General features: G+C 36.7%; 1 protein-coding gene and 1 long non-coding RNA gene across 4 annotated transcripts in view; one reads left to right on the top strand and one right to left on the bottom strand.

The window, feature by feature from the left end:
• LOC123596037 (cytochrome c oxidase subunit 7B2, mitochondrial) overlaps positions 1 to 10829 on the bottom strand; it is a 159065-nt gene extending 148236 nt beyond the window's left edge. Inside the window, exon 1 of the mRNA XM_045474180.1 lies at positions 10442 to 10829. The gene's annotated coding sequence lies outside the window, so the exon portion shown is untranslated. The remainder of the gene's footprint in view (positions 1 to 10441) is intronic.
• A 100-nt stretch (positions 10830 to 10929) lies between these two features.
• The window catches only part of LOC123596036, a 49831-nt gene continuing 35562 nt past the window's right edge, over positions 10930 to 25198 (top strand). For 2 of the 3 annotated variants that reach the window (XR_006711491.1, XR_006711492.1), the window contains exon 1: positions 18148 to 19253. This is a non-coding gene — a long non-coding RNA (uncharacterized LOC123596036). Of the gene's footprint in view, positions 10958 to 18147; positions 19254 to 25198 lie in introns of those variants that run through there. The other variant, XR_006711493.1, reaches the window with a different exon arrangement.

Raw genomic sequence — 25198 nt, 5'->3', positions numbered from 1 at the left:
ACCCATTAAAATGACAAATGAAGGCTTATTTTTGTAGGCCATCGCTGGCTTCCCAATTGTCCTTTGTCCTGAGCTTCACCCTAGGAGCACAGGCCACAGAACCAGAAACAAACAGGGTCAAGTGTCTGGAAATACAGGTCACTCAGGCTGTGAGCCCCATCGTGAACTGCTGGCTCTATTGTAAAATTAAGGTTTCAACCCTTCTATCCCCTACCACCACTCTTATTTCAGGTCTTTAGGTGGAAACAGAGTTGGTATCTCTCCAGATTTCATCTCATTTTTATCCACATAAAAATTATCAATCCAACACCATCTCAGCCAAGCACTCATCCTCTCGAGTATTAGGAAAAGCTGTATTTTTTGGTGTTATCTTTATTTGATCCCCACTCAACAGATAAACATCACCTGGGCATCTGCTAAGAAACAGAATAGTCACTGCCTGGATTAACAGAAGACACATTATTGCCAGACCATTATTGCCCCTTGTATTCTGTTTCTTCAAGCACCCCTCAGGATAACCCCTATGGCTGCCATCTCTGTACTGCTCACCCATCACCACATGCACTCTTAACCTCTCTTCTCTCTCACTGCTCAAATTTAATGGCTTATTCACAATTTATCTGACACATCATTCTGCAATAATGGGTGACAGTGGTTTAATGTGCAAACTGACATGAATATAAGAGTTCAGGTCTCCCCCCATTTCATACCCCACTTCATCCTGGATAATATTTTAAACCAAGAAATTAATGAGGATTTCTCAGACCTCATTTTCATTTAACTCACTTCAAAATTTGATGCAGCTAACCACAAGTTGTATAAGCTCAGACAGTTGGGTTTTCTGTTTTTGGTAATGCAAGTACCTGACTTCAGTTTTCTTGTTTTTTATTTTTTGTTTTTAATGTTTATTTATTTTTGAGAGAGACAGAGCATGAGTGGGGAAGGAGCAGAGAGAGAGAGGGAGACACAGAATCCAAAGCAGGGTCCAGGCTCCGAGCTGTCAGCACAGAGCCTGACGTAGGGCTTGAACCCACAAACCATGAGATCATGAACCGAGTGTAAGTCGGACGCCCAAGTGACTGAGCCACCCAGGCGCCCCTTAAGTTTTGACTATTAAGACACTAGCTTCAAACAGGCATCCCCTTCAAAGATGGCTCTCCTGAATAAACACACTGTCAGGGGCGCCTGGGTGGCTCAGTCTGTTAAGTGTCCTCCTCTTGATTTTGGCTCAAGTCATGATCTCATGATTCACGACTTAGGCTCCGGAATTCAAGCCCCACATTGGGCTCTATGCTAACACTGCAGAGCCTGCTTGGGATTCTCTCTCTCTCTCTCTCTCTCTTTTTAAGGGAGAGAGAGAGACAGAAAGAGAGAGAGAGAGAGAGAGAAAGCGAGAGCAGGGTAGGGACAGAGAGAGGGAGACACAGAATCTGAAGCAGTCTCCAGGCTCTGAGCTCTGACAGCACAGAGCCCAATGTGGGGCTTGAACTCTCGAAACCTGAGATCATAACCTGAGCTGAAGTCGGATGCTTAACCGACTGAGCCACCCAGGTGCCCCGTACACTTTTTAAAAACTGAATAAGGGGCGCCTGGGTGGCGCAGTCGGTTGAGCGTCCGACTTCAGCCAGGTCACGATCTCGCGGTCCGTGAGTTCGAGCCCCGCGTCAGGCTCTGGGCTGATGGCTCGGAGCCTGGAGCCTGTTTCCGATTCTGTGTCTCCCTCTCTCTCTGCCCCTCCCCCGTTCATGCTCTGTCTCTCTGTGTCCCAAAAATAAATAAACGTTGAAAAAATTAAAAAAAAAAAAAAAAACTGAATAAACACACTGTTAGCTATGAAACTAGATAAAGAGTCAGGTGACGCCCAGGCTTCTTTGTTTCAGAGATCTTGGTTGATTTCACTAACTGTCCACTTGGGCTGCTTGTCTTTTCTCTTCCTGCACTTTAAATTCTCACTTTTAAGTTGTAAATTCATCAGTAAACAGCTCTAGACCCTCTACCCTGGATCCCAATACAAGCAGAACCCCAAGTCCACACCTTTTCCCTCCCTCCCTCTCTTCTTCCCTCTCATCTCCCTCTGGACCGTGTTGTGTGGCCCCAAGTATGCCATGTAACTTCTAAGAATTCTAAGTAGTAAACTTCTTTTCAAAGTTTTTTGATGGTTATTCCAGTCCAGCCACAACGCTCGTTATCCATAGGCTGAGACTGGCACACAACACCACATTAATTTGGTATCGCTATTTCTTCAGCTTCCCTAAGTATACTGGCTACGTTCTCTGAACCTCATCTCTTTGTTTTTCCTCCTAGCTCTCTTTGAGCTATCTCTCTAACATCTATTTTTTGGGAGGCACCTGGGTGGCTCAGTCGGTTGAGCATCTGACTTCGGCTCAGGTCATGATCTCGCGGTCTATGAGTTCGAGCCCCATGTCAGGCTCTATGCTGACAGCTCAGAGCCTGGAGCCTGCTTCGGATTCTGTGTCTCCCTCTCTCTCTGCCCCTCCCCCACTCATGCTCTGTCTCTCTCTGTCTCAGAAATAAACATTAAAAAAAATTTTTTAATCTACTTTTTGGGCCTTATAACTCAGAAGGTGTACTCACTCTCATAAAAGCTACCACCTTTAGATTGACGAATCCTCCTAACTAGAATTCTGGTAACATATGTTCAATGTCTATACAGAGATTTTTCTTCTGGATCTAGTCACTGGCCAATACCCAAATATGCATAAAAACTAATTTACTGCTTTCCTTTCCAAAATTATATTCTTTTTTCAGAATCCTGAGGTTACCTCTAAATGACCTCTTTCTTCCATTCATAAATTAAGTCTGGAAAAGCTGTTGATTCTTCTTTTGAATTCTCTGTTCCAAAGGCCAAAATTAAATTAGATGTTCTCATCATTTATTGCTTAGGTTATTCCAGCATTTCCCTAATTGGTCTTCCTGACACAAATCTCTTTCCATTCAATCTACCAATGACAAATTTTCCTAAAATACTGTTTCTCATTCTTTTGCCTTCCTGTTTAAAAACTGTGATGACCCTACACTGCCCATAGCATATTATCTTAAACTCTTTGGTCTAACCTGATAGGTTCATTGCTAATAGCATATCTCTTTCTGTCCCCTAATCACAGAAGTAACCAATAATGAATCACAGTGTACTTTAAAATTATCCTATAAAATCATGAAGTAAGGGGTTGTTTCATCACTTCTTGTTTACCACTGTATGTCACTAGAAAAAAAAAAAATTAACATGCATTCAGAAAATGGTCTTAGTTCACGTTAGTATCCCTACCTGATATGCTGTCTTCTATCTTCTTATGAAAAGCAAAGCCCAACTCATATACCATATCCTCCACTAAACATTATCAATACTTCAACCTGTACTGATCCTTCTTTATCGATTCCTACAGATTCACAACATCCTGTATTGTACTTCATGTGAAGTAACTTTGTATTTCCAGCTAAGTATTACAGTACCCTGTTTGAAAAGCCATCAGAGTATTAAACAGAAATTTTTTAAAATCTGAACCTTTATAATTAGAATCTAAAAGATGAGTTAAGAAATGTGGCAAATAAGAGATTATCTTCTAACTACTAGAATTAGCTACCAGTAGAGAATGAAGTCTCTGTGTGTTAGTAGACATAAAACCCATTTTTATAAAGCTCCTGAGAGAATGGAAACCTAACAGCACTTCAAGGAGGCCCATGTGTGTAAGTGATATACGTACATATACATAATGCGGGGAACTCTTTCACCAAGGAAGGTTACTGACTTGTGAGGTAAATAGTCTTCCATGAGGAAAATACAGACTCCTCTCTGTAGATTTCAAGGCTCTTGACAAACACCACCCAACCTAAATTTCAGCCACGAATTCATTTCGTACATGTAATAAATAAAAAGTAATTTCCATTTTATTGATTCTGTCTGCAACATAAATATAGGCATTTTTAACATATTAAAATAATAAGCATTAGTTATTATTACAATGTCAATCATTTGTAGAGTACTTGCTATGCCCAGGTACAGTATTAACATCTTTTATTCAGCAGAAATGGTAACAATGATATAACATATATATATAAGAAAATAAAACATTCCTGGATTTCTCAATGTTCCAATGTATTTACTATAAAGTTAGAGAATCTTTTCATTTATCCTTGAAAATATTTTCATATATTACAGGATTAAATCTGTAACCATTTCTTCCCCACATTATGGTGCTAACTGCTCTGATCTGAAAGAATAATAAAACTTATCTTCCATAAAGACAAGAGGTTACATCCTGGGACAGGTACCTAGGTACTGGCTAAAAGTACTAGGGAGACTATTTCTAGGTATTTACATTTCATGCAGGAATGAGACCCAAGACTTAGAGACCTCTCTAGGTCTGAGACACCCAGAGCTATCTGAGTTTTGGGGAGAGTTTACTTACAGACCAACGTTTTATAGTTAGCAATCAGGCCCATAATGTTTCCAAGGAGACTCTTGCAGGAGGGGAGAAAGATAGCTGCCTCCTTACCACTCAATAAGCAGAGAAAAATGGTTTTTTTCATGTTCTTCACCTATGGACAGCTGTGCTACTTTCGTTGCAAAGTAGCATTATGTCACCACAAATGTAAGGTCAGAGGCTTTTATTATTTAGGAAAATCTGTCACTGATATAAAACACCATATGTGTGCATTCAAAATAAAATAAATATAAACATTAAAAACCTGAAACCCAACACAGTGTGAACTTACAGTCTTGGCAGTTCTGAAAATTCACACGTACAACACATAACTTACTTTATTTCCACATCTCATTATAATTTCTGCCTCTGATAACTTATCCTAATACAAAACTTCAATCTTGGTTTTTAAATTTAGATTTTTCCTGTGATTTCTCACTCTGGTTTCAGAAAACCATATGTAACACTGAGGCATCAAGAGTGGTATGCAACTCTTGATCCTTGTTCATTTCTCTGCACTATCTTATGGCAACATAACTTGTCATATGTTCCCTCCACACAGACATTAAACACAGGTTACTGGAGTGTGTAGTGAAATCGTGATGTCCTTGCTGATTTGATTCCCACCTCAGTTAGGAGGCATAATCAAGTCTCTGAAATTTCAAATGAATCACCCTATTGTCCATACCATTGACTTCTCATCTTGATAAAGGCAGGAGAGGGAAAGGTCAGTAACTGGTACTCCTGCTCAAATTCTAACAGTTAAGAGATACAGGGGAGTTGGCTTATGGAGAGATCAAAATTTTACTTCTGTATCTGATGAGAGCAGATAGGGAAGACTATCTATTTAGAGAAGGTTTATCTATTAATGTGTTTTCTAGTACTGAATCCAAAATTAGACTTTCTCATTCAGTATCAGCAGGATAGTATGGGGACAGTTATTCTCCTACCCTTGTAACATGGTAAAATGGGAGAGCAGAAGCAGCTTCCTGAGGACAGCTCAATCCCAAAAAGGGGAGAAGAGACTCCCAGTCTCTTCTCAATTCACCAAATAACTCCCTGAACTACTCAAGTAGAAGTTAGAGGCCTAATATGTTAGGACAATGGATCATACACATAAAAGGAAGCATCGGAAGTAGGAAGAAAACATTCAATAATCCCCCCTACATACCAATATTCTACAGCTTTCTATTCTCCTAAACCACTGTGCTTAATCATGAAGCTTCAGCTGAACCAAGGTATTGTCCCCCCAGAGAAAAGGATCAGCAATCTATCAAGACATTACTGCTCCCATCTTTTTGAGTAACCTACCCCACCTGTGATTTTGGGTATCCTGCTGCGACCACTATTAGCAGTGCAGATTTTTGAGCCCAGAATCCTTCAAAATAGTCCAAAAACACATCAATTAAATGTGTAGCCATTCTATATCCAAAGCTGAAAATGTTTTCTCAATTCTATTTCCCATCCCAAATTATGAACAGCTTATTATCTAGGATTTCTATCAAAGGTGCTACAATTAGATCGAATGGCTTAAATTCTAAGAACAAAAGTCTAACATTATAGATATTCCAAATTTGAAAATAACCTTCTTAAACTACCAAATTCCCAAAGAGAAATTAAAGTCCAAAGATTAAATTACCCTGACAGTTATATACAAATACAAAACAAATTAAAGTTCAAAGAAATTGATGTCTACAGTCAAATTTTCATGCCCCTGTAAGGTACAACTTCATGAAGTTAAAATCGTACTACTTAGTTCAAAGTCCAAGACAAATACCTTCCTTACAAATTTCTTCTACTTCCTCTCAGTAAGTCATTCTCAATGTCTAGGGTAAGTACAGTTCTTTCAGGGATTCAGAAATTGCATCATGTCAAAGACAAGTTTTTACTAACTACATTTTAAAGAATCTAAAAAACAGTCATCTGGAAAAAAATATGACGTTGAATTGTATATCATATTCCATGACCATTGAAAAATTCAAAAGGAATCAAAGATTTAAATGAAAAAAGGAAAAAAAATATAACCATGAAATTTCTAGAAGAGAAAAATTCCTTTATAAATTGGAGAAAGACACTTCTAAACATGATTCAAAACCATAAAAGAAATACTTGTATATCACATAACATTAAAAAAAATAACCAGGATCAAAAAACAAATGACCCACTTGGGGGAAAAAAAATTAAAACTCACATCACAGGCAAAAGGTCCATTGCCCTCAATATATAAAGAGCAGGTAAATATCTAACAGAAGTAAAACACTAAAAACTCCCTATAGAAAATGAGCAAAGAGGGGCGCCCGGGTGGCTCAGTCGGTTAAGCATCAGACTTCAGCTCAGGTCAAGATCTCACGGTCCATGAGTTCGAGCCCCGCGTCAGGCTCTGGGCTGATGGCTCAGAGCCTGGAGCCTGCTTCCGATTCTGTGTCTCCCTCTCTCTCTGCCCCTCCCCCGTTCATGCTCTGTCTCTCTCTGTCTCAAAAATAAATAAACGTTAAAAAATTTAAAAAAAAAAAGGAACAAAAAAGAAAATGAGCAAAGAAATGACGGCCAATTCACACAAAAAAATTCAAATGGCCTTTCAACAAATGAAAAGACACTCAACTCATTCATATCTTATTATTAATAAATAAAAAATTAAAACAACCCTGAAAAAAATATTTTTCACCTATCAGACTGACAAAAATGTGAACATTTCTGTTGATAAGGCTACGATGAAGCAGAATGAGACTCATGGAATTTGGTAATATATAAACAATAGTACATATTCATTTATCTGATTCAGCAGTTCAACTTCTAAGAATTTATACTACAGATATGATACATCTGCCAAGAATGACAAGTATATACATTTATTACCACACTATTTGTAACTGCAGAAAAGTAGACATCACCCAAATGTCCACCAAGAGACTGTTTAAATAAACTATGACACGATATATAGTAAAAATTAAAAAATAAACTGTGACAAATTCACATAATACAATATTAACACTGTGCAGCAGTAAAAACAAGTGAAAAGCTCCTCTATATACTGATATGGAAGTATTTCCAGAATATGCAGTTAAGTGAAGAAAAAAAAAAAAAAACAAGGTGCAGACAGTATATAAAGTTTGCTTTCTTTTGTAAAGAAAAGGAAAAATTAAGAAAATATATTTGTAATTGCATTTTAAAAAATGACACGAGAGGCATATATAGTATAGAACATACTAAATCATCTACCTAACTAGTCTAACTTGAGCAAGACTGCCTGGGTCTGTCTCTGCCACTTACAAATTAATTAACTTTTTTAGGCCTATCTATAAAATAGGAATTACAGGAATTCTTCCATCATAGGGTTGATACACAAAATAAATGAGCTAACATTTGCAAAATACACAGGTCAGTATTGGGCACTTAGTATTATAGACTTGTTTGTTAAACACCTAGATAAGTAAGATGCAAAGTGGACAAAAGACTTGTCAATGTATACTTATCTCTATATCACTCTAGTTTCTGAACTATTAGTTTTTGAATTTTGTATGATTCAAAAATTACAGTAAATGAAAATATAAACTTAACAAACCTGGCCCCACATCCAAGTTTAAATACAAGCCATTCTCAGATCAGATTACTTCCCAAAACACTGTGTTCCTAGAAACCAGAACTGAGTAACATCTCAAGGAAAAACGAACCTGGCAATATTCTTGGTTTCAGCTCAATTAGGATGCTTGTCAGTTTGTGTGAGTAGCAGATTCCATAAAATTTCTATTAAAGCACTAATTCTGACACTACAGATTCATCATATCTAGGGACACAATGCACTTAGCATACTGTTGTCTCTCACAGAATAACATTTGTGACATTCCTGCCTTCCAGAAAACTTTAAACATTTTCAACCCCAATCACCAAATTGTATTTGAAGTACAATATATTCCTCTGCAACCTACCTCAAAAATCTCTTAATTTCTTTTCCTTCCTTTAACCTCCTGTCCCTGGCACTCTGGAACTTCTGGAAGTGGACTCTATATTATGAAACAGGGGCTACTACCTTCAGGAAACACATATTTTGAATCCTATACTACAAGGGGCACTTTCCACCACCTCATTCTGGAATTGCAAAGCTAGTGAGGCCTGCCTCTTAGAGAGGGTTTCTCTCTCATCTCATTTGTTTCGGCTGGCAAATCCCTCTCAACTGAGATCCCGGAACTGAGGTTTCAACCGATGCTTCTGAAGCCTGAACGCCTAGAGGCCCAGTAAGAACCAATCCCTCTTCCATGTGCTCCTCCAGGCACTGTCTTTCATCATCGAATTGTTCAGACCTTGAATAGCATTTTTTTTCTGCAGCAATGAAATAATGCCTCTAGTGTTCATTTTCTTCCATCCTCGTCTATACTTTTCAGTTTAAATTTTTTAGTATGTTTAGTATGTTTAGAAAGTCGAGTTTCTAACTGCTTAATCTATTAATTTGGTCTCTTCAAAACATACAGGATTACTGCTGATTGCTGGAAATGAGTATTTGGCTTCCTTTTTATGTGTTTTAGATGTTAGGGTTTGTTTCCTAATATATGCCTCTATTTATTAAATTCCAGAATCTTCTCTAAAAGCAATGATGAAACCATTCAATTCTGAGTTTACTAAAAGCACCTACTCTTAAAAAAAATTTTTTTTTCTCCTCCGCTTCCCTGGGATGCATAATTCCACACAGCATCTTTTCTCCCACCAACGTGAATCATCCCCATCCAAGCTTGGATCTAACTCATCCTCTTGCCTGACTCCTTTCAATATGCCCTATCTTGCTGAGTCTTGTCTCGAGACCTAATTCTTGGTCGTTCCTTCTAAGCACAAACTGTACTTCTGTACAAACCTACAATTACTATATTTCCTTAAAAGTCAACCAATGGTACTCTGTGCATTCTACAGGTCTTCTTAGTCTTTCCCAACCTTTAAGATGCTGTTCTGATAATATCTTTTACATCATCCCTTATCTGTGATCTCTCAGTACTTTTCTGACTCTTTTTGAGGGAGTCCTTCCACTTGAGATCTTTCCTCTTCCTTTTTGATTAACTGGAGACCTACCCCCCTATTTCAATCTGGTAACAACCGAACACCTTTCCCTTTTCCAATACTCTTTTGAAGAGAATTTACATCCTTCCGACTCACCATTTCTCTCTCACAGATGTCTACTTGAACGTCGAATTATTTTCTATGTCACCTTTGTCAAGTTCGTCCCCTAATTTCTCTAGATTTTTCCTAAAAAAGTTTTATTTTCCTCCAGCTGATTATTTTGTTTCCAATTCTTTCCGTTACTCTACATTAACACTGAAGCACAAGTTTTAAGTGACTCTAACCCCTTAAATTCCTAAGCAAGATCAATTATTAGAGCCAGAGCATTCCAAGCACAGCCCTTTTTTTTTTTTTACTGGCTTTCTAAGCCACCTTTTTTGCAACATTTTATTTTTGATCCTCAATTTAAGGAGAAAGTATATGCTCTTTACAGTAAAGACCCCTATTCTTCCTTAATTTGATATCCATCAATCTCCCATGAATGGAATCCCAGTCTGAATCTCAGCAATCAAAAGTCATAGTCAAACTGTATGGAACGATCAAATTCAGAGCCACCTGAAATCAAAAGGTAACAGCAACTTATAAACCTATAGACGAGTCATATGATTCCTAGATTTGTTCTTCCAACACTCCTTCCCTTGACTCTGAAGAGGAGTCAAAACATAAAAGCGGATGAGAATCTGGGACTTTCTGTGCCACCAGCCTAGGCCTGGCCCTAAACATTTCCAGCACGTACAGCTAACACAGACACCTAAAAAAAGCTGGCACATGAAAAGGGCTTGCTTTATTACCAAAACTTTGTCTCACACAAGGCTACTTAGAAAAAAATTATATATCCGTGTTTAAGGTCAAGCAGCAGTTAACAATTTGACTAGGATACATCGAGTAAGGATGTCTGCACTTCTAGTCCGATTTTGCTTGCTGAGCACCCCCAAAGCTTGCCTGCCTTTACTTACAGCCGAAAGCATGCAGACTTGCCTCCAAACAAATGGGTGTTTATTTTCATACAATCAGCCGCTCCCCAGTGGAAAAAACTGCAATGAGCTGTAACAACCCACTACCACGGAAAATACGTGGTGAGCGCCTAGTCCGGGATCATCAAAGTTTTTAACACCTCCCACTGTAGCCATGCCAGAAGCGTGCCCGAAGCTCTACTCCACGCTTTCCAACACAGCATTCTTCTTTTTCATTTTCTCTTTACTCCCACTCTGTATCTTGGATGTCGGGGTGTGAGGAGAGTCCGACATGTAAACGTCTCCCTTTTAGAAATAAAAGTAAAGCGGCAGGAAAACCAAAATATTCCGTTGTAACCGCCGGAGAAAATATTGAAGACCGTGGCTTATAAACTGCAGGCGTACTGACTCGGAACCCCAGCATTCGACTTACCAACGATGCCACGGGCAGCACCCAACCGACTCGGCGACGACGGCGACGACGGCGACGACGGCGACGACGGCGATGATGGCGCAGAGGTAAAACCGGCGCCGGGGAACCTTACAGCCTGGAGGGCGGAGCTAACTGGGCACTTCCTGTGGGCAGCTCCTCCCTAAGAGGAAAGAAAGAGGCGGGTCACAACGCCAACGCTCTCTTTCCAAATTGACCAATCAGACCACGAGAAGAAGTAAAAAAGCGCATGGTGAAGCGTGTTGTTCTTCTATCCGTCCTTCCGTCCTTCTGTAGTACAGCAAACGGTTTTGTGAGTTAAGTGTTCCGGCTCCTCAGTGTAATGCAGTCTCTCTTGCACAGGATTTAACTTGCACGTCACGGCAACCTTTTGGCAAGCTCAATGGCTCTCTCCGTGACATCTTCATCCCACTGGGTCACTGGGGAACTTTGAGATTGCCTGTAACCGCAAAGCGAGCTACAAGTCGGCTGTGTATCTCACCTCTCCTAAAGATGCCAGGTTATTAATTATGGTAACCACATAATATATTGTCCAAACTAGGACACTTAAAAAGGAGAAAAGATTAATTAAAATTATAAGTTTTGGGCGCGTCTGAGTGGTTCGGTCAGTTAAGAAAGGAACTCTGGATCTCCCCCGCCCAGGCCAGTGAGGACCCTGCTTGGGAATCTTTCTCCCTCCCTTTGTAGTTACATCTAATCGCATATATTTTGTTTTGTTCATTCGCAGAGCTTAATCTCAGAAGTTAGAAGGGACACATTGTGCTTAACACTCTTCTTTTCTCATAACTCTGTCTACTATATCTCTGAATAGTCACTGCTACACCCCACTTCTTAGTTTTGATCCCACCCAGAAATCCAAGTTGAAAAGAAGGGGAGATTAGATCACTCAAAAGAAGATTTTGTCATTTGCCAGATTGGTTCTTTTCTCCATAATAGAATATGATGAAAAATTAAACTCGAGAAGAACAGCAGTGAAGGGGAAAACCTGAGAGGCACATGGTATAGGTTTCAGGGAGTCGTTTATGGAGACTTTTGGAGGCAGAGATATGGAGGTGGACAGTGGAATATGGGAAATGGATAGGACATAAAAGTGTTTAAGAAGTGTTTATTTGTATTATATTAATATACTTCATAGCGTTTACATTAATCATCTACCTGGAAGTTGACTTTTTATTGTTGTGTTATGATTCTATGACCACCATACTGTAACCCTCTGATTTAAACAGGATAAAAATAGAACCAATGGAATTTAGGATAAAATTTCATAAAATCATATGTCCTGATCAAAAAATGGTTCAAGTTTAAAATAATTTTCTAGCTACATTAGCGCCTATAAGATGTGTTTAATCTATGACACTGGGCTACACATCCCTATAACTTGACCATCTTCATGATTCTTTGAGAGGCTCTACTTCACGTTTCCTGGCAAGTTTTTGGTTTTCTTTTTTCATTTAAACTAATGGTTTGCAAGTTATTTGACAGAACTGACATCTCCATTTATTTATATCTTAAGAACTTCTCATTTATATAGATTCTCTAAAGTTGTGAAATTGCACCCCCAAAACTAAAATTTTCCTTGTTTCAAATTTCTACTTAATTGGTTAACCAAGGGGACAGTTAAGGGGATGGTGTCAAATTAGCAGGATACAATATCTTCATTGTCACAATCCCAAAACTCATAGTCCCTTTACTTAATTGTGTTGCTATCTTTAGCTAAGGATTAAGAAGAAGCTGCTTTGCCCGGGTAATACTTTTCCCTGGAACCTGAATGACCTCTAATTTTTACACCCTGCTGACAGAAACATATGTGACCCAGTTTTCTCAGAGTCTTGTTTCATGTGTTATAAATGTAGAGATATGTAATCTCTATAGCTTTTATTAAAAGATAAATGATTCTTCTCCTATATCCTCTTCTCAGGATGGGTGTTTGACTGTTAGGTTGTAACAGTGGACACAACAGCACACCAAATGACACAGACGAAAGGGAAATAATAGCTTCAACCATTTTTCATAAACTGAAACTCTGTGCTGACTATAAAGCTACTTACTCAAAGACCTTTTTGTAAATATCACAATGTGGACAATGTAGGGCCAATATATCCAAATTCCACAGTGGTTTTCTACCACCAAAAGGCATGAAATGTCGACATTCATTAAATAGACCACTAGTAATGTTAATACAAGTGCAGATTAAAGATGACTGCAATTCTTCGATATTCCTCCTATTGAGGGGTAAGGTCTATGTTACCTCTGCTTGAATCTGAGAGGATTCTGCAACTACTCTGACCTATAGAATATGGTGCCAGTGCCGTATTTCTGCCAATTTGTAGGATGGTCATTAAAAGACGTACTATTTCCACTTCCTATCTCTTCAAATGCTTACTCTGGGAAAATCCAGCTGCCCTATAAGAAATCTGACCTATGAAACTTCATGTCATGAGAAAGCCCAAGACAGTCACATAAAGAGAGAAATCCTCAAGTAGCCACCATGGTCATGGCCCTCTCAGTCCTGACATCAGGCCTGTGGGTGAAATCACGTTCCTATGCCTCCATTGTCACCTGCTAATTGACTGCAACTGCATAAGAGAGTCCAAGGGCAAGCCACTCAGATGAGTCAACAGAACAATTAATAAATAAATAAATAAATACATACATACATACATACATACATACATACATAAATAGTTGTTTTAAGCCACCAAAATTTGAGGAAGTTTGTTAAGCAGCAATAGATAACTGGGATAACACCCAACGTTAATTGAGCACTTAACTATGTGCCAGGTACTTTTCAAAACATATTCACATGAGTCAATTAACTTAAATATTAAAACCACTCGAGATAATTATCCTTATTTGACTAGTGAGAAAACTGAGCAGAGAGATTAAATAATAGTGCCCAACGTCAGACATTATTAAAATGCCATATGAATCTAGAGCCCCTGGACCACCAATCTCTCCTAACCTAACCTTTCAGTAGTAAGTGAGGCACTATATAGTCATCTTACATGTCTCAGTTTGTAGTCTCCCATTTACAGTATCATGTGTTTGCCTGCCTAATAATTTATGCCCACATCCATTAAACTCATCAAAAATATTTTCAGCTTCATCATATCAGATGGCAAGGTGTATTAAAACTATGAAGACACTATAAAGAAAGATTAAATTTGAAAGTAAAATCAATACCATTAATACAAAAATATATCTATATCATATACATATGATTTGATCACTTATATAATATCAGACAGCCTTCTTCCATCAAAAGAAAACAATTAAGAAATACTAGCTGTTAAATAAGATTCAACTTGTATATAATCTCCTAGCCATACAATATTGCCAGCATGTATAATGTAGTTTTAAGAGTAACAATGGGAACATGGGAGTGGCTCAGTCGGTTAAGCGTCCAACTTTGGCTCAGGTCATGATCTCATGGTTCATGAGCCCGAGCCCCGGCTCGGGCTGACAGCTCAGAGTCTGGAGCCTGTTCAGATTCTGTATCTCCATCTCATTCTCTGCAGCTCCCCCCACTCACACTCTGTCTCTGTCTTTCTAAAATAAACATTAAAAAGAAGTTTAAGAGTAATAATGAAACATCAAAGGTAAAATAAAATACTAGATTACATGTAATCCGTTTGTAGCCAGGAATAGTTAGGAATTCCCAAAGAGGAAGGCATGTTACTATGAGGGATACAAAATTAAAAGGGTTAAAGTTGCTTTGACACACTTTATATCTTCAGAACATTTCTGCTCTTACTCTCTTTTTCCTTCCACAGCTTCCTTTCTATTTTGGAATTATTCTTACGTAATAATATAAAGATCAATTTGTATTCAAAGGAAGTCATTTCTTACCAATCAGGCATCAGATAAGAGAAATGGTATTAGTATTGTATTTATATCCACAAACCAACAACACTCAATAAGGCTAGTTAGAGCAGCAGTGGCAGTTAGTGTGCACATAATATTATACTAAGTATCTGTGTTTCTGTGAAAACAATTCAGAAACGAGGACAAGAAGTTTAAATATATTTCACATTATATTAATTAAAAAAGACTCATTATTCTGTCCTCTCCATTATCTAAACTTGATTTCTGTGCCCCAAGGTTAACTTTCAGTTGTACAAGACTTGAAAATTGATCTAGAAACAGTGGAATAGCATCCCAGCCTTTTAAAGTGTGTCATTTCCTTGTACTCCTGGCCAACTTTAAAATCCATTGTGGAACTTTGTTCAAACCACTTTTTACCTGTGTTTCACTGTTTCTCACTGTTTCTCACCCTTTTACCTGCTTGATCCCATACTTTTGCTCCTGCTCGCACTACGGAGAGGAGTTTGGTACCTGGTAGCATGCCATTAGCAATGCACTACTATACTATTACTAAAATAAGGTTTTCATAGAACAACAATGTAATGTCAATTTTGAAACCAGTGGAACCAATTCTATCCTACAATTACTTATCTGAGCTCTTATTTCAAAACCATTTGTACTGTCTGAGGAAGGCATGTTTTATAATTCAAAGCATGATCATTGTCAAAGAATGACAAATGTATTTGAGCACTTAAATGACAAACAAAAATTCTCAGGGGTATAAAGAGGAGTTTTTAACCATGATGCACAGTGTGAAATTGATCCTTTTTATTTTCCATATATATTCTCTTACCAAGTGGTATGTGAGGAAAAGACAGGCAAGTTACATTTGTTATTTAAGAAAGTTAGAGTTATATTTGTTAAAGTTAAAGTTATATTTGTTATTTAAGAAAAAGAAGATATACAATCTTACAACTTTGAAATATATGCATTTGAATCCCTCTCCCATTTCCGTGAAGTAAATATCAGAATTATGATTATAGAGCTATCATAATACCTTTAGTTGAGAGCAGTAAAAACTGTTGTTTTGGCCGCAACACAATCTTAAATTGAAATTCTATGAAGTAATTTGTTTTGCTTGCTTCTTTTAAATAATTAAGTATTATTTTTATCAAGATGCATGAATAAACTGAAAGCTACTGCTGGCATACTGTTGGCATCCTCTTTGGCAATCAACTAAATTCAAATTACCCAGTAAACTAAACCTACAAATTGACAAACACTATGTTAGGAACCTCAGTTTGTCAGAAGACAATGGGCTTATTGGTTTTAATCTTGTCATACTTACAAGATAAAACTGTAAACTTTTGATCCAGGAGCATGGCCAATTCATTTTTTGCCCAAATATAATCAATACATATTTTTATTTATTTTACAAATAAAAAACGGATCTGTTATCAAAAATTGTAATTTAATACGAAACATACTATAAAAGAGTAAGTAGGAGAAATGGATTAATTCCACTAAGAAGAATCAGAGATGGCCTCCGTTAGTGGAAATATTAGTGCTGTGGTTTATAGGAGGTTGTCAACAAGGGCAGGAAAAAGGCAATCGAGGAAAAGGATTTAGCTTGAAAAGGCACAAAGGGAATTTCAGAGAATGTTTGTTTAGAGAATTTCATATAGTCCTGGGTGGCTAGATCACAAAACAGGTAGAAGGAGAGGATGAAGGTGACATTAGAGTTGGGTTGTTTTAGGCCCTGAATGTCATGGTAAGGAATTCCTTTTTTGTCCCAAAGGTGATGGGAGCCAATAGAGACGTTAAGGCAAGTGTGAAATGAGCAGAAATAGCCTGACATCTGCATGTAAAATGGGCAGGGCTGAAGGGATGAGCCCAAGGAGCTAGAAATAAGGCCACCACTTGAGCAGAAATGCAAGGAGTAGTTGTATAATGAAAAATGAATTAGGTATCATTCAACCTCTATGAGGAATGCCAGCATTTTAAGTCTGCTCTTTGAGGGAGTATTTGAATAATTCAGTTAGCACAATCTCTACAGGGCATTTTCAATTCTATGTATGGTTTATTCTTAGAGTGGCCAGAGGTATTATTCTATTCACAATGCAACCTTTTCCAAAATAAAGAGTAATAGCTTTTTACCTCATATTTGTTTTTCTACTAAAAGAAACATTAGACTTAGTCTTACTTATAAGTGATAAAAAATATTGTTCTCATTTATGTTAGAGTGTTTTATATTGTATGATGTATTGGTTAGAAAAGTATATACTTGAAAATATACAAAAATGGAATTATGCCTTTACCTTTTCCATTTTGCATGCAGAAGAAAAGGGATTTTTGTTCTCTCCATGGCACTGCTAGGGATACCATCAACTACAAGGGAAGGAGTTTTGATATCATACTATATTATGTTTACACTATGGACTAGTAGGGAAAATGCAGGAAACTGAAGTCAAGGAAGAAATAGAAATGTATCAGAATGCTGGAGTAATGTGCCAATGGAGATATCTTCCCCTGTTAAGAGGACACATGTATCAGTCTGTTTAGTTTTCAAGTGATAAATGCACGTGGGGCATCTTGACAATAATATTATTCCACAAGCAGACATATGGTCCTTACTTAATAAATAATGCCACTGATTAGCATTTATCTTAACACTAATGATACAAATTCATGAATCCATTTGCCTAGAATACCAAGCTGATGAATGTTACCCTGAAGAGTTTTCCAATGAGAACATTAGCCAAACCAATGTGAAATAGATGACAGTATTTGACATTTTCCAGAATAAAAAGAGAGGGATAGCATCTAAGTACTCACATGAGGGGTGTAGACTTGACTTCAAGAAATCATGCTAGAATATAGGTAAGACTTTCATGTCATATTTCTTGTGAGAGAAATTAATTTTCAGAATGCACAGGGGGTGATAATATAGGTTGGGAAACATGGCAACCAAGTTCATGATTACCGAAATACCCCAGTGTTTTTCATAATGAAGCGGCCAGGAGTGATCTCCAGCTTCCAATTAGTCAGAAAGAAAATTAACTCTCAACTATTCTGTTTAAAAAATGAACTGTGTAGAAATTATTCACAAAGGATAAGAACGAATTAAATTAGGATAATTTAAACAATTGAAGTAATCCATCTTGAAAAGTAAATATACCTCTATGTGTTCCATTAATTTATTTGTCCTATATCTCTATTTGTATTTGTGTTTGAGAATAGTTCTGTTTGATTTTGACTTCCTCTTCCTTCTACATTATTTTATGTTCTCTATTATCAGTATTGAATATTATAAAATAATATTATGTTGAAAATAAAAGGCAGGCACTTTCTATCTAGTGTTCAGTTCCATCGGAAACAGGATCTGGTGCTCAGTGTGATCTATGGGGGGAGAAAGCATTGCACAAATCACTACACAACAAAGGTGCTACACACTTTAAATATTAAAATTTTAATAGAAATGGTCTCCTAGGAGTAGAGAATTCCCTTTAGATTTGGCTGATAGAACACCATAGACTACGTGGTTTAAACAACAGAAATGTATTTCTCACAGTTCCGAAGCTGGAAGTCCCAAGATCCGGGAGCCAGCACAGTCAAGTTCTTCCAGGCTGCAGACAGTCAACTTCTCAGTGTATCTTCACATGGCAGAGAGCAGAGAGAGGAAGCAGGCTTGAGTGACTCTTATAAAGACATGAGTTCTATTCATGAGGACTCCACCCTCATGACCTCATCTCATCCTGATTACCTCCCAGAGGCCCTATTTCCTAATACCATCATATGGGGACAGGGTTCAACATATGCAATGCTGGAGAGACACGAACATTCAGTCCATAAATGAACAAATACAGTTAAATATGGAAGGGATTTAATTACTATGTCATAAAAGCGAACAACAACAAAAGAATACTACATGTACTATGTATTTTATTAGTTATGTATCCATACAGGAATGTGTGTGTCTTTGTATGTGTTGTGGAAAATCTGTGGTCCTTTTTTTCTCTCAGGTGCATTCTCTTTTTTAAACAATACAAACTGAAAAGCCTAAATTTTTCTTCAGAAAACAATTGTTTCAGAACAAGGAGGGTTACATTCAAAATATTTCATGATACATTATAAAATATAAAAACAAAACTAAAACTTTCATTAAGAGCATCAGAGTGTTCAAAGCATTTCATCTCATCAAAATAATTACACCTATTAGTCTGAGCTAGATATTGAAAAGCATAAGCTCACTTATTTTTGTAAGTTAACCTCATTCAGTTTCTTAGAAATTTACTTTGGTCTCACGAGTTAGAATTAAGTCATAGATTGCTATACTGTATTCATTTGGATGCATCAGAATAAAAATGACATGTAGATACATTTGATCTCCCTTTAATCAATCAAAACCACATATGTGAGGTTTTTATTACACCACATCAGATATCATGGGCCCTGTAACTTTTCTTCAGGTCCATATCACCCACAAGTAATTTTCCTGACCATGAAAACTTGGGAAAACTACAATCGAGACAAAGGTATCGGTCACGCAGGGAATTAGAGGTAAGTGAAACTAGGAAAATTCACGAATGAGGGAAGACTTCAAAAGTGAAATATCATGTCCAAGACAATACTGTGGCCAATTTAAAAAAAAGTATATTTATGTACAGAAAAAAGTTCTTAAAGCAAAAAACAATTCCAAAGATATTCATGTTTATTGTTTTAAATTTAAATAGAAAAAAATGCATTAGATACAATGTTTGCACTTTAATGATCCCAGAGTTTAGCTCCAACATAGTTATCTTAAAATATAAGTATCTATGATCAAATTTTATAGAAATTTAAATGCTTATTCTTTTAAATACTCATCTTCTAGTGGAAAATCAAAACCTGAATTATTCCAGAATATTACGCTCACATATCAATTTTGTTTTAACAAGCAAAGGAGGTTTATTACTATGAATAGTTAAGTTTAGCTTTGAGAAGCAAGAGAAGTTTGCTTTAAGGTCATTAAAAATCATTTCTGGGGCGTCTGGGTGGCTCAGCCAGTTGGGCCTCCAACTTCAGCTCAGGTCATGATCTCGCAGTTTGCGAGTTCAAGCCCTGTGTTGGGCTCTGTGCTGACAGCTCAGAGCCTGGAGCCTGGTTTGGATTCTGTGTCTCCCTCTCTCTCTGCCCCTTCCCTGCTCATGCTCTGGCTCTCTCTTTCTCAAAAATAAACATTAAAAAAAAAAAAATTTCCTAATGAATTATTTTAAAATACAAAGCCAATATTTCCCTCTTTTTAAAACAAATGTGTAAAAACCTGGGGATTAAAGAGTATACATATCATGATGAAAAAATAAATAAAATGATAAAAAAAAACAAATTTGCAAAAATAAAATCATAATGACTATGTAATACTCTTACATAAAATCACCAATTTCACGGGTCAAATGTGATTTCTATAAGCTGAAAAAGTGTGCACTTTGTAAGAAAACTGTCTTCCAATGTAATCAAAACACCTGTATCTCTTGACAAATTTTAAACTGTTTAAACTATCGCACTTTATTATTTGCTATTCTGATTGAGCAAGAATAATGAAGCTCAAAGGATAACAAATTTAGTTTTCATGATATGATAAAATATGCATTATTATTTTTCTATACTCCCAGAATGAGGAATACTTTTAATTGTGCAACTACACAATTTAAAATTATTCAAAGAGCAAGCAGATAAGATTTTTTTTCCTGTTTGTGCAACACTACAATTGACAAACCAAACAGAGTATTTTTTTCTTCTTCAGTTCTCAACATTTTTAACATAACATTGTTAAGGATCTTTCATCATTAAAGAATAAACAACCGGACAATTTAACCTCCTGTTTACTATGTCCATTCAATGTCTTAGAGCATCAAGTATGACTTTACCTGAAGACTAGATTTTGATTCATTTTCCAATAAAACTCCCTTAAAGTTATAAAACTCTATCTCATCAACCAACAATAATTTTACATATCTAGAAATATGAAAGTTCTGATTGATTGTATATTTGAACTAGAAAACGGTATACATAATCAGTAAAATGAAAGCATACATGTTCCACTTTATCAGCACACATCCGCATGGATGGAATACCGCATACTGCTCACAAATACAAGAGTAAAAGAGAATATGTCAGCCAAAGGTTAACTGCAATAATATTTGTTTCTTACTATTATAATTTCCTTTCCCTCCCTTAAAGGGAAGTGTTTTCTATGGACTGTGTTATCACAGATTTAATCCAGGTTTCTTATCTGATTCCAGTGACACCTGATATACAAAAGGGGAAAACCACATAGCTCTGGTTTTCAGCCAAAAAATATCAGTAAAAGACACTCTGGTCAACCCTGGCCTAATGGAAATATAAATGATGGATGATGATTCAGTTTAAGATGGTGAAATAAAAGCATTTATAATTTACTTCTCTCCGATGAAATACTTCCAAAAATAACATAAATAATAAAAAAAAAGGAAAAAAAAAAGAAAATGAAACCACATGTGTAATTATAAGTAATTGGCAACAAATTATGATACATAGTTTTCAAACACGGACATATTTTGCACTAACAGGAGAAAAGACGTTCACTGGCACATATCTTGGATAGAATGTAGATTACACAAAGTGTCATAGTTCTGAGACATTCTTCAAAGACTGTTTGAAGCCTCCGTGAGATGGAAAGTGGACAGGCAAGAGAAAAACAAAATCTGTCTCCAGAGAATTCCAATTACATATCTCCAAATGGTGGAATATGGGGATAAGGAAAAAAATGCTGACAGACTACATTTGGTAGTTGTGAAACAGCCTGCTGGATAATCCAGACGACTAGCATTTAAGTGTGAGATGGGAGGGAGAGGAGACAATCACTAGAGGGCTAACAACACAGAGAAAGTAAAACTGAGGGAGTTTTACATTGTGAGCCACGTGGAGCACCGAATGTCAAAAATAGAGAAAAATATGGTCCCTGGGCAGAAACTAAAACAGATTTGGGGAGGTGGGCTTGAAACCTGAAACTTAAATAGCTACTGTGGGCTGCTCTGATTCATTCTCCCACCACTGCCCACATAGAGTTCAGTAAATAGCTGGCTTCATTCAGTGATTAATAGAAAGAAATCAGCCTGAAACATAGGCAAAGGAAGCAAAAATGCAATGAAAAAGCAAAGGAAGTTCATACCAGAGACCATTTTTTTTTTCAGGAAACAGAGGAAAAGTTTATATAAGTACTTATTTATAGTCTCAAATAAATTATAGGCATGATCTCATTAATATTAGAGTGAAAAGCTCAAAGAAAAGATACATTTTAATAGATTGTAAAAGTAGTAGAAAGAAATGAAAAAATGAAATGGCACAGACCAAGAAAGCAATGGAAAAAATAAAACCATGATGAAGTTAAAAATTACATAAGAGGTCACAAAATAGAATAAACACAACTGAATACTCACTTGGGTTAGGGTTGACAAAAGTTGACAACAAATTTAAAAATTCAAAATTGATGATAAAGAATATTATAAATAGTTATACAGGCAAAAGAGATTTAACACAATTAGCATTTGGAAAGAAAAATTACTTAGACACACTATAGGAAAAAAACTTTCCTGAAATAAAGACTGAAATGTGGAATAAAAAGATATGTGTTGCTTGATTCAACACTAAGTTTCAACAACCTCTCCAGTTTTACCCTAGTTTTTTCCATCTTATATTTAGATAACATAAATTTAATGGTTTTTAAATTATTTAACAACTTTCACGTGTGAAATATTTGACTCCTAAATTTATGAAATTCTGTCTTTTGATCACTCTATTCTTCCATACAAACACGTATCTCTACAGAAGTAGCTGGCATGATATTCATGAAATATTAACACTTTCTTGGTGGTGGAAACGTTGAGACTGTACATTTCTGCAATGCCTGCCTTCACTTTTAACAAGTATCATTTCCACAAATGACAATGAAGTCATTGGGATTTAAAAAAAGAAATGAAATGCAAAGATGAACTGAGAGAGAAAAGAAAAATGAGACTTCTCAATTCTTGTACTATTGCCAGATTCATGGCCCTTCCTTCCACAGCTCGTACAGCAATCAAGTGATTTCTCTAAAATAGAAGCCTGGCATATTCATTTTCATCTTATTATACTGCAAGATTTTCAATAAATTGCCACTAATCCAGGATCAAACCCGATCTGTTTAATTTACACAAAACTCTCTAATCCAGTCCCAACAGGTCTTTCCTACAGGAACATCTTTCACTTCCCTTAACTCACCTTCTTCCTACTACCTGGAACCACTTGTGGTAAGAGTTCCTCATGTTCCAGGTGGTGGGGGAAAATGTGCTGTTTGTTTGTTTGTTTGTAGAAGTAGGCAAAGGGGCTGGAACTCCAAATTTTTCCACACAATTCAGTTCAATATCATCTCTGTGAAGCCTTCCCTGCCATCACTCTTTTTTCCACACTATAAACCAAGTTAAAAAATTATGTGCATCCTTTTCCACCCTCTGTAACAGCACCATGCTGCACAATAGTAAAGCCTGATGCAAAAGAAAAAAAATATTAATACTGATCCTATATTTACTTAAAATTTGGGTGTTTTGTTAATCATAGGTTTTTGCATCAGGTTTGATTTTTTTAAATACTCTTTCAAAATATCATTTATCCTGATTACTGATTTCTATATATTTTTTGTTTCAGGTGAGGGCTCACGCATATCACCCTAGTTTTAGCCCTCCTCTATACTACTGAAGCACTTACTACAATCCATAGCTACTCATCTACACATCTATTATCACTACCAGACTGGGACCACATAAAAGGAAAGGAACCAGTTTCATTTCTCTATGTATATCTAAAAATCAGCACAGTCCCTAACATGAAGCAGGAACCCATTTAGCAAAGATGAATAACAACCCAGAAAAGAGAAATGACCAATTTTTTTTTTTAGTTTTTAAGAGTAAAATCTTCCACAGAGAAGAAAATATCTAATCTAAATGGAGAGGGGTTTGTTTGTTTGTTTTGTTTTTGTTCTTTTTTTAAGGTCAGGGAACTGTCGTTTAATTCAAGTCATGAACTTGGAGTAATTAAGCAGTGAAACCAAATCAGTTTCTTTTCCCCCATAAACATCTATTTGTGGCACAAAGTATTGAGTGTACCTATTCTAATATATTGAGTGTAATCCATTCTAAGAATATGCCTGTATTTAGTGTACTATGAGAAGCAGAAAATACTAAAATTAAAAGAAAGCTTAGATATTATTTAATCCTCTCATTCTCTTATACATAAGGAATCAAGCCTAGCAAGGTTAAGTGACTCGTTTAAAACCACGATACAGGGGCGCCTGTGTGGCGCAGTCAGTTAAGCGTTCGACTTCAGCCAGGTCACGGATCTCGCGGTCCTGAGTTCCAGCCCGGGGTGGGGCTCTGGGCTGATGGCTCGGAGCCTGGAGCCTGTTTCCGATTCTGTGTCTCCCTCTCTCTCTGCCCCTCCCCTGTTCATGCTCTGTCTCTCTCTGTCCCAAAAATAAATAAACGTTGAAAAAAAAATAAATAAATAAAACCACAATAGAGTCAGAACTTGAACTTAGGTCATCCATTTCTCCACCCAGTGTTTTTTCACTGGAGGTTTTTTTCACAAATCTAGAAGAGGGGACCATTGGAAAATGGGAGAGTGGGAAGTGGGGATTTTTTTCTAGGTCAGGCAGAATTGACCAGTTCATGGGTAAAATAAGTCACAAGCAAATATCGTACTTACTGCTTGAACCATGGTCACTGCTAAGGTGATGTGGTTGAAAAATGGCCTTTCAAAGTTAATTCCAGCACCTTGCTGTAGTCTTTGTCACTGGCTTCTCTATGATTCATTTCCATCGGTAAGAGAGTGACTCTACTTTCTGCCTACTCTAATTCGAGGTTTGTGGGGTCCGATTTAAAATATACACTGCTCAAATACTCTGTATATTAACAAGGGCAAGTCATTTTTAGCTGCAGATTAATCATATAAATATATTATTATACCTAGTCATGCCTGGAGTAAATTGGAAGTAATTATGTAGGAGTTAGTTACCAACTTGGAGTTGAAAGCTAGAAAATAGATATTGGTTCTGAATAAGAAAATTCTGAATTTCATCTTTAAAAGATCGAGCCATACAAAGTCACCATTCTGAGCCAGAATTCTTCACAAATTACCAAGACTCTGAGCTCTCCTAATGACTCTTGCAAGATTTGCTCATGGTGAAAAATGACTGGTCCTTCATAAAAGTGTTTCATTTAATGTAGCTATGAGTTATTAGAGAGATAGGAATAATGACCAAAATAAAATATTTAGCTATGACTTAATTTGATGAAATGCAGTTAGGGAAAATAAAATACGCATTATTATTATTGTTATTGTTATGAACATTGTGTACAAATGAAATAATCCCTTTTTGTACTAATCATTAGACTCCCTTTCTGATCAATTAATTCTTCAAATTAACAATTAAGAATCCTTGGTTAGGGGTTCCT

The sequence above is a fragment of the Leopardus geoffroyi genome, chromosome B1 (genome assembly GCF_018350155.1).
Source record: "Leopardus geoffroyi isolate Oge1 chromosome B1, O.geoffroyi_Oge1_pat1.0, whole genome shotgun sequence".
Lineage (NCBI taxonomy): Eukaryota > Metazoa > Chordata > Mammalia > Carnivora > Felidae > Leopardus > Leopardus geoffroyi.
The sequence above is the reverse complement of the archived record's forward strand: the minus strand, read 5'-3'. Positions and strand labels throughout refer to the sequence as shown.